A 15,344-nucleotide genomic window follows, 5' to 3' on the forward strand; every position below is an offset into this window, starting at 1 on the left:
ACGAGCCTGTTGTTAGTGTGATGTTTATGAAAGTTTGTGTCAATTAACATCTATTCACACATTTTTAATAAGTAGCCTACTTCCTTTTGATACAATGGCACTTACTCCCCCTTCTTTCTTCACTTATTTATATTATTTACAAAAACAGGTGTCTTTCCAGTCCTGTTTCTGAATCTTGTACTCTTAACATGCAGCAAAAACGGCTCCATCTTTCAGCAAATGCAACATTCTGTGATATCCTAAGTGTACGTGGGTTCCCACAAGGCAAGACACAGCGATAACAGCAAGAACCTTTATTCAACTACATAACTGGGAAACAGGGACAAGGAACTGCTTATATACATTCCTGAAAGCCTGTGCCACTCCCACTCCCAAAGTTATTGGCTGCCTAAACTTCCAAGCTGCGAATCACGACTAAGAGTTCAAGGGCCAGTGGCAGAGGTCCAAATCCTAAAATGTTCTGTGATTGGACATCATGTATCGAATCAGAACACAGGAGCTCAGAAGCCTTAGTCCAGACTCAAACTCAGGCAAACACAAACCACTAAATATGTAACAACCTCCCTTCTCTCTTTTGAACTAGTTCAGCTAATTTACCCATATCGGCCAAATCCATACAATTTATTAACCACTCCCACTCTCTTGGAGCTTGTTGACACTTCCATTTTCTAGCTCACCAGCTTAGCAGCTACCAACATCACATATCCTAATGGCTTCAGATTCTTAACCAATTCATTCTCAATGACAGAATCAACACTGGGGTAAGTCTCAGAGTGGGCCCTATTAGATCAGAGACAGCCTGTACTATTTGCCTGCAATAATTAGTTACGATTGGACATTTCCACCATATATGGAGCAAACGTGCATTTCCTGCTGAGCATTTCCAGCATGTAAAATCTGTTCTGTTCAGAACTGCAGGCTTTAAGTACTGCCTCAACATTCATTATATCACGCTCCCCTAATTAACAAACTAAGCAACACAACCAGACTTCACATCTTTTTCTATCGTTGATCTGAGATAGTCCATCTCAGATAACATTTAGCTTTGATTTATCTTTGCTGTCCAAATTCCAGACTCTGAAAGGGGTGTCACAGTTGCATGCAAGAATCACAGGATTGTGCGTAAGCTGCACACTTTGTAGCAGTTCTCTCCTGCAGCCACGCTGTTGACTCTTTATTTGGATATACGGAAGCGCCTGCAGGAACTACTGAACTCTGGAAGTTGTAGTTTTTAGAATGAAACATCACATAGAGAGGCACACATGCCTCCATTTCTCTCCCAAATCACGTTGTAAGGCTGTCTTGCTCGCACTCTCGCGCTCGCGCTCGCGCTCTCTCTCTCTCTCTCTCTGTGTGTGTGTTTGTGTGTGTGTGTGTGTGTGTGTGTGTGTGTGTATGTTTTCTGGATTTCAGAAGGGCCTGAACTTATTAAAACTGCCCAGCTCCTGGGCAACTTAATTTAGAAAGTGCATTTTATTCTTGTGCTTGCATGCAGCTTCCTGGATTCAATGGATTTAGCTGGAGTGGGTCTGTGAGGGCAGCTGAACTAAAATGACCACTGCTGCAACTTGGGCTTAGCACGAACTTCTCCCCCTCCGCATACACTCGCCCTATCGTCTCGGAAATTCAAGCCAGCAAGTTGCTGACAGAAAATGACTAGTTGTGGAATGGGTTGTAATAACTTCCACTGCAGTGTTTTCAAGCACTTTTTAATAGACCCGAGGCTCAAATTACACATAGATGTGCTTTTCCTTTTTCTTTAGTGGGATGCAGTCACAGGGAGTGGAGAAGTTGATTAAGGCAGTGGCATTAGGGGAGCAGGCGCTTAGCAATTTCCTCCCCCTCTCCCCAAACATTCCTCAAAATTGCCATTGGGGGTTAATTTGACTATGAAAATCACAAGTACAAACTGATTTCTCAGTAGTGGGGAGTGCGGGAGGCGACAGGGATTGCAAAATGACTCTCAAGGTTAATCGCCCCCCTCCATTAACATTACAGTGGTACCTCAGGTTACATACGCTTCAGGTTACAGAGTCCGCTAACCCAGAAATAGTGCTTCAGGTTAAGAACTTTGCTTCAGGGTGAGAACAGAAATCGTGCTCCAGCAGCATGGCAGCAGCAGGAGGCCTCATTAGCTAAAGTGGTGCTTCAGGTTAAGAACAGTTTCAGGTTAAGAACGGACCTCCGGAAGGAATTAAGTACTTAACCTGAGGTACCACTGTACTGCTAAAATCAAAGTCACACAATCTTTTTTCTTTTTCTTTTTTAAGGAAGAATAGATATGAATACTTAGCTATGCTGCATTAGTCTTAGGCTAATGTCTCCCCAACCCTGCATCCCCAGCCCAAAATATGAGTATTATACACAATAAATTGCTGCTGTAGACCACTCTTTTTCTCAGTCACACAGGCAAACACAAGTCTCTCTAATACGGCCATCAGAATAAGATCCACTATTTGACTATTGATTCAAAACCCTAAAATGTATTTTATACAATTGACTTTTTATTTCTGTTCTTTGTATTTCATATTGTTGTTTTATTACTCTGGCCGATGGCTGACGCAAATAAAGATTCATTCCTTCATTCATTCATTCTCTAATACGGTGTAATAATGATAGATGTATTTTCATTTACACCGGCAGGGCTTTTTTTTAAAAAAAGGATAGCACGTTTTTCAAAGAAAACAAAGACTGTTTAATACTAATTTGTATAGAGATATTACTTTTCTCTAGATTATGGCTTAATGGCAATGTTAACAATATTGATTTGTCTTAATATTTAAACGAACATGTTCCCTCGCCTTTTAAATGTATTTTTGCAAATTTATTACCGTATTTTTCGCACTATAGGACGCACTTTTTCCCCTCCAAAAATGAAGGGGAAATGTGTGTGCGTCCTATGGTGCGAATGCAGGCTTTTGCTGAAGCCTGGAGAGCGAGAGGGGTCCGTGCGCACCGACCCCTCTCGCTCTCCAGGCTTCAGGAAGCTATCCCAAGTCTTGCAAGCCCGGCGGGATGTCCCGCGGGCTCGCAAGGCTTGCGGGCAGCAGCCTGCACCCAAAAGCTGGGGACAGCGGGGAGGCGCAGAGCCGCCACCCCGCTATTCCCCGACCTGATCTGGAGGCTGGCGGGGGGAGAAGCAAGCCTGCTTCTCCCCCCCCAGCCCCACAAGCTCGGGGGATAGGGGGATGGCGAAGCGCCGCCATCCCGCTATTCCCCGACCTGATCTGGAGGCTGGGGGTGGGAGGAGCAAGCCTGCTTCTCCCCCCCCCAGCCCCACAACCTCCAGATCAGGTCGGGGAATAGCGGGATGGCGGCGCTCCGCCATCCCGCTATTCCCCGACCTGATCTGGAGGCTGGGGGTGGGAGGAGCAAGCCTGCTTCTCCCCCCCCCCCAGCCCCACAACCTCCAGATCAGGTCGGGGAATAGCGGGATGGCGGCGCTCCGCCATCCCGCTATTCCCCGACCTGATCTGGAGGCTGGGGGTGGGAGGAGCAAGCCTGCTTCTCCCCCCCACCAGCCCCACAACCTCCAGGCTTCAGGAGAGCCCCACCGCCAGCCCCACAAGCTCGGGGGACAGCGGGAGAGGCGCAGCGCGCCCTTCCCGCTGTCCCCCGACTTGGCTAGAAGGCTGGCGGGGGGAGAAGCCTGCTCCTCCCCGTTGCCAGCCCCGCAAACTCGGGGGACAGCGGGAGAGGCGCAGCGCGCCTTTCCCGCTGTCCCCCGACTTGTCTAGAAGGCTGGCGGGGGGAGAAGCCTGCTCCTCCCCGTCGCCAGCCCCGCAAACTCGGGAGACAGCGGCAGGGGCGCAGCGCGCCCTTCCCGCTGTCCCCCGACTTGGTTAGAAGGCTGGCCCAGCCCCGCAAACTCGGGGGACAGCGGGAGAGGCGCAGCGCGCCATCCCGCTGTCTCCCGACATGGTTTGGAGGCTGGCGGAAGGCTTCCTCCTCCCCCAGCCCCGCAAGCTCCCAGAGCGATGCCAAAGCTGCGCGCAGCTTCGGCATGGCTCTGGGTCCCGTTCTGGGGGAGGGGGAAGCTCGGGCTTCCCCGCCCCAGCCCCGCGCCTGGCGGGGGGGGAATAAATTTTTTTGCCTTTATTTCCCCCCCCCCCAAATCTAGGTGCGTCCTATGGACCGGTGCGTCCAATAGTCCGAAAAATACGGTATATGTTTTTGTAGCTATATATTAACAATGGGACCGTGATTTTGACGATGGTGAAGGCGACAGTGAGGATGATTTCGTTATTTAATTTCTGAGTCACTTCCCATGAGACAGTTTAAAGCAACAGAACATACATAAAATCAATTAAATCCAGCATAATTGGATTTGTCTTCACCCAGGCCTTTGGTTGAGTGGATGCCTTTCCTCCTCCTACAATACAGCAATGAAAATTACTTCGGAGTAGGCATGCATAGGATTGCACTGCCATGCTAATATTAATGGCTTTGGCCACCTCATGAGAAGAGAAGACTCTCTGGAAAAGACCCTGATGTTGGGAAAGATGGAGGGCACAAGGAGAAGGGGACGACAGAGGACAAGATGGTTGGATAGTGTTCTTGAAGCTACCAGCATGAGTTTGACCAAACTGCGGGAGGCAGTGGAGGACAGAAGTGCCTGGCGTGCTCTGGTCCATGGGGTCACGAAGAGTCGGACACGACTAAACGACTAAACAACAACAACTAACTAACTTTACTAATAACATTGTTCTGTCACTCGTCAAAAATAACAATAACAACAGCCACACTTTCCACAGCAAATAAAATGCAAACCAATGCAAAAATCCAGGATTTTTAAAGAAATCCAGAAATAAAAAGACCTGTGTTAGAAAGAACGTGAATTCCTGCCGCTGTTTGTGCCTTGTGTTTGGGCAGTAAGTGAAACACTCACACTGGTACCCAAACACAGCTACCTTAAAATCATGAATTTTTGCACTGTTTTCCTGTCAAAAGATTGGAATCAAAATAAGTCTCATCTCCAGATTCTGGATAATATTCAACTATGTTTTTATTCATAATAGTAGACCCACTGAAATGAGTGAATGTGACTAAGTTTGGCCCGTTAATTTAAATGGGTCTTCTCTGAGTAAAACAGCTGAAAACCACCTTCTGCATTAACTTTTTAAGTTAACCAGCAAAGCCGACTTTTCCTACAGCAGCACCTTGGCTGCTGCAAGTCCACTCAAAAGCAGGTAAAGTAAAAGCACTGCACTTGTGGTGAGGTCAGGGGAGTAAAACCAAAACCACTTACCTTTTGCGTAGGTCAGAGCTTTCCAGACTTTTCATGTCGGTGGCACACTTTTTAGACATGCATCATTTCATGACACAGTGATGCAGTTTTGCACCATTTCGCCACGCAGTAATTCAGTCTTACTAGCAAACTGGTGGTTAAACTAACCCCTTTGGGGAGTGTTTGTGCGACACATCTACACACTGCAGCTGACACACTAATGTGTCGCGACACACAGTTTGGAAAGCTCTGATGTAGGTGGATCATCATAGTAAAAAAGGTAAAAGGACCCCTGGATGGTTAAGTCGTCAAAGGTGACTATGGGTTTGCGGCGCTCATCTCGCTTTCAGGCCAAGGGAGTCAGCGTTTCTCCACAGACAACTTTCTGAGTCATGTGGCCAGCATGACTGAACCGCTTCTGGTGCAACAGGACACCGTGATGGAAATGCCATTTTCTTTCCTGCCGCAGTGGTACCTATTTATCTACTTGCACTGGCATGCTTTCGAACTGCTAGGTTGGCAGGACCTGGGACAGAGGAACAAGAGCTCACCCCATCGTGGGGTTTAGACCACAGTGCCACCCGCATCCCTTAGTAGCGCAGGAGTGAGGAACTTGTCACCCTCCAACTGCCATTGAACCACAACTCCCACCACCCCCGACCATCATCCATGCTGGCTGGTGCTGAGGGAAGCTGTAGTTCACCCATGTCTGTAGCGCCACAGATTCCCCATCCCCGTGTGTGAGCATTTCGTTCATGGAGAACTGAGGGAACTCTGTCCCAAAAACTAGCCTGAAGTAAATAAAACCCAATAAGCAGCAGCACAAAGCAAGTGGTCTTCATCAAGTCCCTTCTGTCACAGAAGGATCACCTCAGAATGGGCATCTCCTTCTCAGCGTATGCAGCCAGGTCTCTAGGCAAATCACAGGCTGCTCAACGGCCATCTTGTGCATCCAAAGTGGTTCAAAAAGCCAACTGCCCTAACCTTCTTGGAATGGAATTTATTCAAATGAGCCTGGCACTGGCATTTATCTTTATATCTGTTGAAGTGAAGAAGGAAACATCGTGTTCCGCAAAGCACCCAACCTTTCCCTCATTGCTCTGGGTTAATAGACAAGGGTCATGATCTTAACATGTCAACTCAACCTGCTGAAGAATGCCTCCACATTAGCGAAGCATTACAGTGGTCTGCAGCATTTAAATCACTAAAGGTATTTTCCTGGTAAACAGAGAAATTGACACAACATGCATAATTCCGGGTTGTGCCCGTCCAAATACTGGCAACTGTTTTCTGAACTGGTTGAAGCTCATCCCCAATATTGGGAAATGATCTATAATGAAATGAAGAAGATGTTTAAAATAACCTTTGTTAAAACCAGAAGTTTTCCTAGTAGGTATTACAGGAGTGGACTTACCAAAATCACAAAAGGACTTATTCATGTAGGCAACTACAGCCGCACGGACATTATTAGCATAGCATTGGAAAGAAGAAGCTGTCCCATCTAAAGAAGATTGGCATGTTAAATTAATGGAATATGCTGAAATGGCAGAATTGACAATGAAACTATGAGGGAGAGACGACAACGAATTTAAGGAAGAATTGAAGATGTTTATTGCATATATACAGAAGCATTGTACAAAAGTTAATACATTATCAGGGTTTTAAAACTACTAGTAATTTGTTATGAATGGATAATAGGTAATTTCAATGGTTTTCAAATTTAAAAATGGACATGCGGTGTGTTGATAAATAATAGAACCAAGGAAGAGACTAGAGCAGGCCTCCCCAAACTCGGCCCTCCAGATGTTTTCGGACTACAGTTCCCATCATCCCTGACCACTGGTCCTGTTAGCTAGGGATGATGGGAATTGTAGTCCCAAAATATCTGGAGGGCCGAGTTTGGCGGTGCCTGGACTAGAGGGCGCAGAAGCACCGAAACGTGACCCGCGCACACGCAGACGCGCAGACACAAGTTCTGTTTGCTTCTAGATCCCGTTCTCTCGGATCCCGTTCGCATTTAGAGGTACCACTGTACATTGATATCCTGCCTGCCCTCCAAGGAGACCAAGATAGTGTACATGGTTCACCCCTCCCCATCTTAATTGGTATGTTTTAATTGATTCAACTCGCCCTGGGACCTTAGGGCAAAGGGCAAGCAATAAATTGAATAATAATTTTAACCACCCTGTGTAGTAGGTTAGGCTGAATAGCCCAAGGTCACCCAGTGAGCTTCGTGGCAGAGTGGGGATTTGAACCCTGGTCTCTCAGGTCGGAGTCCAACACTCTAACCACAACACCACACATGATACAAGGCAGCACCCCCTGTGGTTCCCAAGCTTTCACTACTGAAATTATTGTGGTGTGAGGAAATTTTTCTTTGTTAGGCGGGGAGGGTTATCCAATGAAGTAGTCTTCCTCTAAAGTTGACCTACTTCACAGTTAGAGCTATGATCGAGTTGAAATTCCTGAATTTTAGGGGGTTGGACTAGATGACTAGATGAGTTGGGTCCCTTCCAACTCGACAATTCTCTGATTCGTCCTTTCAAGCGTGGCCTTCTGGGCCATGCCTGTCTGCAGCTTACTGTAAAGGTAAAAGTAAAGGGACCCCTGACTGTTAAGTCCAGTTGCGAACGACTCTGGGGTTACGGCGCTCATCTCACTTTACCGGCCGAGGGAGCCGGCGTACAGCTTCTGGGTCATGTGGCCAGCATGACTAAGCCGCTTCTGGCAAACCAGAGCAGCGCACGGAAATGCCGTTTACCTTCCCGCTGGAGCAGTACCTATTTATCTACTTGCACTTTGACGTGCTTTTGAACTGCTAGGTCAGCAGGAGCTGGGACTGAGCAACAGGAGCTCACCCCGTTGTGGGGATTCGAACCGCCGACCTTCTGATCGGCAAGCCCTAGACTGTGGTTTAGACCACAGCGCCACCCACATCCGGCAGCTTACTCTACCATCTCACAATACAGAAAAAAGATGACTTGTATTCCCACTTTGAAATCTCCCTACACATAGAAAGCCAAGCCAGATGTAAGGGAGAAGTCTAAGCCCAAGCCATGAGAGGACTATACCACGTGTTCCTACAATCATTTAAGCTGCCTCTCAGTTACCACTACACCAGTTGCTTCTCTTTGTCGTCATGGCAATTTTCCACCCCTCCGTTGCCATGCAACCATTTCTGAGCAACACTGTACATTTGATCTGTCTGGCTTAATTTTATTTCACCCCCACCCCAATGTATTTATTTGCTTATGTGTCACAAGTGGGTTCTTTCTACAGCTCAGCTTCAAAATCGGGAGACCTTATTTTCTTGTCGAAACACTTAATATGGAGATTTCTTCCTGTTAGTGTTTTTGCACTACATTGACTTCATGGTCACAGCACTCCATCAACCAACCTGAGTGGGCTCTTCTTCTTGGAAGAGCAAAGCCACTTTTGTTTATCATGAGAAAGGGGAACCTGCGTCAAAGGTAGCTTATCAGATCGGGACGGAGGCAATGGCCTTTCATCACTTCCTGTATGTTCCATAAAACCAATTATCAGGGAAGCCACCTTCTCCACACAAGAGTGCAGCCTGATCACAAACTGGTAAGACCCAGTTAAAGGGGAAGCTGTGTTAGAGTGGAAAACAGCTTTGTATAATGTTCAAGGAGGGCTCTGATGGGTTGAGCAATTTGCATTTCAAGGACCATGGTAAGATGAAGAGGTTGTGAAGCAACGAAGTGGCAGAAGCTAGCTGGCCAGAGGAGAAACAGCTAGATGACATGTATTTTTGTCCTAATTGAAAGTTCCTGCAGACTCTCTGAACTCTGTCTTGCAGAATAACATCTGACTGATTGGGAATTTGGTGTGAGACGCCATACTTGAACCCCTAAAGGAAACTTCTCCCATAGTAGCCTGGGAACATCTTAACTTCTAAACTGATTTGGGGGGGGCAGTGGCGTAGCGTGGGGGGTGCAGGGGGGCCGGCCGCACCAGGCGCAACATCTGGGGTTAGGGCAAATCCACAGGTTAGGGGGTGCAAATCCACGGGTTAGGGGGCGCAAATCCATGGGTTAGGGGGCGCAAATTACTTGCCTTGCCCCGGGTGCTGACAACCCACGCTACGCCACTGGGGGGGGGGTGTTAAAAGAGAAGAAGAAGAATGTCATAGCCTGGCCGTGGCATAGTGTGGTAGGGGGAGGCAGAGGGGCTGTTGTAGAGAACAGAGAACAGCTAGTCAGATGATGGGGTTTTTTTGTGGAACCCAAACTGCAGCAGAATGGAAACATCACTGCATTGGGTGGATACAAGGCCTTTATACACCTGTAGCTGCTACATAGTTGTTCCCTCAGGCAGAGGACTTTTAGGTTGGCCATCTCTAAGCTGCTCTGCCTTCTCTCTCTTTGGGCAAGCTAGTCCTTAAGTAATTTTGCAGTGGCATTTGAGAGAGGGAAAGGCCATCTCAACTAGAAATACTGATGAACAGCGTGAATTGCCCAATGACTCACAGCTGAATATATAAACTGCTTCCATTACTCAACATTGTATCTGAGATATGAAGGTTTTATCTTCAGTGACTCATTCATTCCTAAAAGTCTTTGTGACAATAGATGTAACTAACATGTGTGAATGTAGTCTATAGACTATCTCCAATCTGCAGCTTAGCTGCCATTTCCTGTTACTCAGGAAGTAAGTTGCACTGAGTTCAATAAGACTAATTCCCAATAAGTGTGCATAGAATTGGAACTTTAGTAAAGCGACGCCAGCTAGTCAGAAATCGTGTACAATCTTAATCAAAGACAGTGTAAGCCCCCAATGCAACCAGCTAGGTTTAGCAATGAAACAATAAGGGCACAAAGCCTAGCCTTCTCTCTAAACAGACTTCCTGACAATGCCATGCAGCCAGTCAGATCTGGTCACATGATGATGTCACAAAGCCAGATGAGAGTGAAGACAATGCTGTCTGCCTAAACTCTGAATAATGGGGGGAAGTGCCACAAAACTTATCTACTAAAAACCTCTCTGCTAAAAAGGAGAAGTACATTTCACAATGGGAAAGTTTCTGTTGAAAAAAACCCTTCTCTTCCCTGGTTTTAGCACAGCCCTAAAGCAGTTGCTGAGATAGATAGATAGATAGATAGATAGATAGATAGATAGATAGATAGATAACAGAGAAAGAGCAGAAAAAAGCAAATTAAATTATTAAAATACTACTACCTAGTTTTTCCACCTCGTTTATTCCTTACAAAAATATAAACTAAGTTTACAACTTGTTGAACTGTAGACTTTTTCTTGGGACTTTGCTAGCAATCCATATCAGCAGCTTAATGTAATATTATTCCTGTGCATAAGTCAGCCATAAATATATACCAGAAGAAAATATCCTAGAAACATATTCACTGTTTACTTTCTCAGTGAAAAAGTAATATTAGCCCCAAACTTTCCCTCAGGGCTGTGGCAATGTTAGACATATAACTCTTGCCACTGACTGGAGCAGATTTTCAGACAGTCTTTTAAAATCTTCATTCCTCAACAGCCCTCCGCCAATATTCCCTAATGTCAAAGGATGATCAGGAACCTAAACCCAGATCATCAGGAACCTAAGCCCTGTACTACAACCCTACCTAAAGCATTCAAGTGCAGCTTATCAATCTATTCTATAGCAATGACCTTTAGTTAGTCACAGAAGGGTTAACACACCCAGTTAGCGATGCAATGGTCATGTATTTTATACCAAACCTCTCACTTACTCTCTGGCTGTGAGAAAGAATTTGAGGTTTATATTCCACGTCCTCCAGCCTCTGAGTGAATAAAATATGGAATAGTTGTTTCATGTTAGATGATCACAGGGTGTGATGTCAAGAAAACAGCAACTATAAAATGATATCCAACTATAGAATGAGTTCCTATCATTGGTTTTCGGATGGAGAAGTACACTGATATTAATGCATTCACCTGTGTTTCAGTATTAAATATTTGTTTCCTATTTTTCTCTAAAAATAAAGTACCTTTGTGCTTTAAAAAAGAAGATACAATTGCCAATGCCATTGAATACATTAAACTTTAACAATGCATGAACTCATACAATGAACATCAGCTTAAAGGTAAAGGTACCCCTGCCCGTACGGGCCAGTCTTGACAGACTCTAGGGTTGTGCACCCATCTCACTCAAGAGGCCGGGGGCCAGCGCTGTCCGCAGACACTTCCGGGTCATGTGGCCAGCGTGACATTGCTGCTCTGGCGAGCCAGAGCCGCACACGGAAACGCCGTTTACCTTCCCGCTAGTAAGCGGTCCCTATTTATCTACTTGCACCCGGGGGTGCTTTCGAACTGCTAGGTTGGCAGGCGCTGGGACCGAGCAACGGGAGCGCACCCCGCCGCGGGGATTCGAACCACCAACCTTTCGATCGGCAAGCCCTAGGCGCTGAGGCTTTTACCCACAGTGCCACCCGCGTCCCCTGAACATCAGCTTAAACTGGTGGTAAATCAGCTAACTAGCCAAACAACAAGCTATTTCTAGGCTGCATCAACAGAACCTGTAACCTGATCAGGGGAAGTAATATTCCCACTTTATTCTGCCTTGCTCAGACGACACGTGGAACTACTATGTCCAGTTCTGGGTGCCACCATTTAAGAAGGATATTGACAAGCTGGAAAGTGCAGGGGAGGGCAACCAAGATGATCAAGGGCCTGGAAAACAAGCCTTATGAGGAACGGTTGAAGCAGTCTGGTGTGTTTAGCCTGGAAAAGAGGAGACTGAGAGGAGATGCGATAGTCATTTTCAAATATCTGAAGGGCAGTCACATGAAAATGGCACAAGCTTGTTTTCTCCTGCTCTGGAGCCTAGAAACCAAACCAATGGCTTCTAGTTACAAGAAAGGAGATGCAGACTCAACATGAGAAAGTATTTTGTGACAGTAAGAGCTGTTTGACAGTGGAACGGACTCCCTCAGGAGGTGGTGGACTCCCCTTCACTGGAGGTTTTTAAGCCATCTGCCCTGTATGATCTAGTTGTGATTCCTGCATTGCAAGAGGTTGGACTTGATGCCCTGTCAAATAATTTCATAAAAATTAAGTGCTGCTTAAATAGCCACTAGCTCTCCTTCAGGCGCCACAAAAATCACAGTTTGATGACTGCAGGGTGCAAAAAATACAAATAACAATGAGTTTCATCACAAGTATAAACAGTGCCTTCATGTTCATCTCCTGACTTTTCAAAGTGTCGGCTGCTCTGAGCAACTTGGGCACAGTGCACAAGATTTCCTCCTTGTCCCCAGCCACCGCGCAGTGTAGTCTGGATACGCACTATATGCTATTCTGTGAGGGCAATGCACTTTAACTCAAGATCTGGACAAGGATTTCCTCTGGAAAAATTACCGTTTTGCAAGGTTACTCTTAACCAGTCATAAAAATAAGCTCAAGAGAGACACCTGCTGGAAAGAACTGCTCTGAGCAATGGAACAGTAGACATCATTCTAATTGACAGGGGTTTCATTATGAGCCCAGGAAAGTGGAACTTGGGGAGAGGGGAGTTATCCTGCCACCTCATAAGGAGAGCCCTGCTAGATCAGGCAAAAGGCCTAGCCCAACCCTCTTGTTGTGGCCACATAGATACCTTTGAGAAGCCCACACGCAGTACTTGAGTGCAACAACCTCTTCTTACTTATAATTCAGAGACTTGCTGCCTCTTCCTCAGCTGGGGATATAAAACAGCATCGTTTTCCATGTCACCCAGTATGCACTGCATGCAAGCAGGGCTTCCATTTTATATTTATTTCAAACTGCCTTGCCAACCCTGATAGATGGAAAGGTGCTGCACAGTGGTACCTCTGGTTACGAACTTAATTCGTTCCAGAGGTCCATTCTTAACCTGAAACCATTCTTAACCTGAGGTAACACTTTAGCTAATGGGGCCTCCTGCTGCTGCCACGCCGCCGCCAAGCGATTTCTGTTCTCATCCTGAGGTAAAGTTCTTAAGCCGAGGTAATATTTCTGGGTTAGTGGAGTCTGTAACCCAAAGTGCTTGCAACCCGAGGTGTTTGTAACCCAAGGTACCACTGTATATATATTTTAAATAAATATATCCTGGTCTGACTGCACTGGCTACCAATTAGTTTCCGGGCCCAATTCAAAGTACAGTGGTACCTCGGGTTACATACGCTTCAGGTTACATACACTTCAGGTTACAGACTCCGCTAACGCAGTAATAGTACCTTGGGTTAAGAACTTTGTTTCAGGATGAGAACAGAAATCGTGCTCTGGCAGTGTGGCGGCAGCGGGAGGCCCCATTAGCTAAAGTAGTGCTTCAGGTTAAGAACAGTTTCAGCTTAAGAACGGACCTCTGGAACGAATTAAGTACTTAACCCAAGGTACCACTGTACTGGTTTTGACCTATAAAGCCTTAAATGGCTAAAGACCACAATACCTCATGGACCACATCCCTCCATGTGAACCTACCCTAGGGTTGCCATATTTCAAAAAGTAAAAACCAGGACACCCCAAAAGTTGTTGAGCTTTTTTAAGGAAAACCCCAAATTTGTTCATTGACTTGCCTAAGATCCAGGACAAAGCACCACTTTTTGGAAATTCCCCCCCTCCCAGACATCAATTCCAATTTCAATTTGAAATCCCAGTAATGTCCAGCCCTAACCTACCCAGACCTTGAGATCATCTTCTGAGGCCCTTCTTCATGTGTCTCCTCCACAAGAGGTCCTGAGGGTGACAACATGAGAACAGGTCTGTTCCATCCTGAGATTTTTCTCATTATGATTAGTATCAATAAAACTCCACAAAGCTCTCAAACATGTATTCTGTTGAAACTCACAAGGCACAAATAGAGGTATTTACTCACGTTCCAGTAGCCTGTTCTTTTGGCTCTGAATGAATGTGGTTAGGAAGTTCTTTATGAAGTAGGAATGAGGGAGTCTACCCCTCTTCCTGGGCTTGCAAGAACTAAACAGAACTAGGTTGCAAAGGAGAGACAGAGGTTTTCCCCGCTGTGGGAGCAGCCAATAGAAACTAGTATATTACTATGCCTTCCTTTCCCAGCCTGCTTTGAGATTTGGAAAGGGGACAGGCACTACCTTTTCTTAAAGTTGCAGCATTATTATTCCTGCTACCTAATATTAATACACAGATTTGCTATCACTAAATAATTGAACCCTGTGGGGCAGAACAGGGTCTTTTCTGCAGTGGCTCCCCATTTGTGGAATGCTCTCCCCAGGGAGATTCGCCTGGCACCTTCGTTATGCTTCTTTAGATGCCAGGCAATAATGTTGCTCTTCAAGCAGGCCTTTGGCTGATTATCATCCAATACCCTTTTAAGTGTTTATTAAGTTGTCTTTGTTTTATTACATATTTTTTTTATATTGTGATTTTACGTTGTGAACCACCCTGAGATCTACAAGTATAGGGCGGTATACAAATTTAAGAAATAATAACAATAGCAATAATACACTGAAGTAACAGTAGCTTAGTCCACCGGTTCTTCATTTCCACACTACTCAGAATGCCAACTCACTCCTCTGTCAGTTTCAAAATGGCAGCTGTAAAAAGGGACCTATTTCCACGGCTTCATTTGATGCCTTGCACTCAGCTAAATAAATACAGAAGTGAAGAAATGTACTCTTAAACTATTGCTGCTTGAGGGCATGGATTGCAACACACCTTGGTATAAACCGTAACTTGGTTTCTTGGGGAATAGCTTTCAGGCAGAAGCTATTTCTGAGCCCTGGAAAGTGTTGTGTCCATTTCATGATGCCATTGTCAGGAAAAGCGTATCTAAGGTCTCCTTGCCTTTTCTGCAGCCTCAATATTTTCTTCCAGGACTTTTATGCCTTAAATCTTCAACAGAGTTGTGGCATGCATTGAGGTTATTCGCTTATATGTACATAACAAATTCAACCTCCCATAGCTTTCATTTTAACCATAGCTATCCTGGGCTTGCCATGTTTCCTTTGCCTACTTAGACAAATTTTTCCATTAAATAGTTTACAGATACAGATCTTTACTGATGTACGATGCCACCTGCTGGCTAAACCCCTATAAAATTACCCTGAATTATGGGGATTTGCTGCCTTCTAAGAAACTTGGGCTAATAATTCTTGCCTGTTAAGTGAAACCCTTGAATTGCATT

The 15,344-nt window shown here is 45.6% G+C and overlaps 1 long non-coding RNA gene across 1 annotated transcript in view; it reads right to left on the bottom strand.

Annotated features, from left to right (window-relative positions):
- The window catches only part of LOC144326497 (uncharacterized), a 47,754-nt gene extending 41,579 nt beyond the window's left edge, over positions 1 to 6,175 (bottom strand). The window contains exon 1 of the long non-coding RNA XR_013391532.1: positions 6,098 to 6,175. This is a non-coding gene — a long non-coding RNA (uncharacterized LOC144326497). The remainder of the gene's footprint in view (positions 1 to 6,097) is intronic.
- Positions 6,176 to 15,344: the final 9,169 nt, after the last annotated feature.

The sequence above is a fragment of the Podarcis muralis genome, unplaced genomic scaffold, assembly GCF_964188315.1.
Source record: "Podarcis muralis unplaced genomic scaffold, rPodMur119.hap1.1 HAP1_SCAFFOLD_78, whole genome shotgun sequence".
NCBI classification, from domain to species: domain Eukaryota; kingdom Metazoa; phylum Chordata; class Lepidosauria; order Squamata; family Lacertidae; genus Podarcis; species Podarcis muralis.